Below are 2479 nucleotides of genomic sequence, written 5' to 3'. Positions count from 1 at the left end.
CCCCCCCCCCCTTGGCTATCTTTTGATTACAGATCTGGGAAAAAAAGGGCACAGATCAGATAGTACACAGAAAACAAACATGTGCATGTGCACTCCCACATGCTTTAAGGCAGTATTTTTCTCCACATCAGGGCGACAAGAAGAGGCATCCTGAATTGATTGGGAGATAATGGAGGGCTGGGAGAGAGGGATCGATACAGCCGAGCCCTGTTGAAGGAAACGCAGGGCGGGGTGCTTCACTTACACTCAACGCCAGGCTGGAGGCGAAATCTATCAGGGTCTAGACGTGTTTCTGTGTTTGGTTTGAACCCATGTATTGATCATTTTGATAAGAAAAAAAAACGTCTTAAGAATCCAAAGCATATGCTAGGATTATTTCCCCTAACTGGCTCTATAAAAAGTCTATTACTGTACCACCTTGGAACACTTAGCTCCAATGAAAAACAGACCGTTTTAATTAGATTAAGTAGGTCCTTCTGGCATGCTAAGCAGACTGTTTTGCAGGCTTACAGGCTCCCAGGTATTTGAAATAAAACTATTACTGAAACTCCTCCTCCTCTTTGTCCACTGCCGTCACTGCAGCAGTGGACAAAGAGGAGGAGAAGGAGGAGGAAGACATCACTCAGCTATGTTTTTATTGTCTATTTTATTTTAATAGTACTTTTTACCAAATGGAAATCACTTTGGATAAAACAGAGAGGAGAGGCCAGAGAATGGAGATCCAGATCTTGACAAGGCAGCCAGGAGGAAGAGAGAGGTCAGAGAAGTGGAGAAAGAGAAAGAGGGACAGAGGTGTGCTTGTGGGACAGAACAGAGTGGATGAGTTTTAGATCTTGTAAGGAGTAATGGAAGGAGAAGTAGCAGCAGCCACGGTGCCTCCACCTCTTCCCCAAAGGAACAACTCTTCTAAGTGTGCTCTGCTGATTTGTAGGAACCTCCTCACGCCATGCTCAGCAAAATCCGACTGCAGTGTCCCCTGGCATGAAGGCCAATGTTGACTGACTTCTATTTCAAAACTACATAGATGTGTTTGGGTGCACTGTAAAGATGCACCAGTTGCTCTTCTTTTGTATGTTTCACAAAATAACCACTGCCAACAATTTTTCAGATACCTGTAGTAAAGTAAACTGCACTTGAAATCTTAACTTTAAAGCCTGGCTGGAGGTGTTGGATGGGGTTGATGTCAGAACCGGGCTACTATGTTGCACATATTAAATTAGGAAAGGGCCTTCCTGGAAACTGTAGCCAAGAAGTTAGAGAGAGAGCAAAAGACCTGGGTTTAACTATCTAAACTCTGCAGAACTTTTGCTTTGGTCCGTTCAAATGAGGCGTGCCCTCCCTTCGCTAACCTCCTAGTAAACAAGTTGTCTTCTTCTTCAGCTCTCAACAACACTGTGAAGCAGCCAGCAGTTGATTGGACCTTCATTGTTGGACATGCTTTGTCATCTGCACAGGAGAGGAGCTTCCCACGCTCCTTGTCCTGTGACGGCCGCTGATGGGATTTTAAAGACACATTAACCCTGACGGCGCATGGCTGATGAGCTTCAGCTGTGTCAGGCAAACAACGGAAAGAAAGCCAGACTGTAACGCTGCATCTTTATCAGCAGGGGACCATCATGCCATTCATGTAGAGGATACATTCGTTATCCTCCTGTTATCTCTGAGCAATGCTTTCTGGGTGATGGCAGTGTTATTGAGCATGCCTTTGAGGCGAAATATTGACATATCAACACATTTAATATGGAACGGTACAAAGCAGGTACAGGTACAATAAGTCAGATCCTCATAGTGAAGCATTTCCCAAGGTGAACTTTCCAGACACATTTATTGGGCTGATAACAACACTCAAACACAGTGTATGACCATTGTAAACAATAAAACAGAAAAAAGGCATCAGCTCAGACTGAGAACTGCTCCAGAATTCAAAGTGCACCAAGCATTTTAAAATTCTCAACTTTTTTTAAAATCCTCTTAATATATCTTTTGAATGTTAATTCATTAGTTTTCTTTACATATTCATTTTTCTGCAGTATTGATAATTATAATATGTACAAACGAGGCCATGACACTGGTTGTTCAGAGGCCATAAGAAAGCCTGTAAATATCCGCTCGTGTCCCATGACATGACTCTGGTTTTGGACGATGACAAGGTAAGGCCGTGTTCCCTCTCTGTGGGTTTTGCTGATTGCATGCCTTGTTGGTAATGAAATGAAAAGTCCGAGACTTTTGTTGACAACTTCCTTTTGACCGGCGGGATGGGGGCAGTGACTTAGTCCTTGGATTTTCCCACTGAAAGCAACATTTTTATATACAAAGGCTTTAAAGTCCCAATGTTGTCCTATTGGTTGGGAGGCTATCAAATAAATGCTTCCACGTTATTTTTTTTAGTTTGTTTCCATGTGTCTTTTTTTGGTTTTCTCCCAAAAACGTATTGGTATCAAAATGTCCATATAGATATAGTTGTACGGGGGGGGGGGGG

The sequence above is a fragment of the Etheostoma cragini genome, chromosome 21 (assembly GCF_013103735.1).
Source record: "Etheostoma cragini isolate CJK2018 chromosome 21, CSU_Ecrag_1.0, whole genome shotgun sequence".
Taxonomy (NCBI): Eukaryota; Metazoa; Chordata; class Actinopteri; order Perciformes; family Percidae; genus Etheostoma; species Etheostoma cragini.
Note: the sequence above shows the minus strand (reverse complement) of the source record.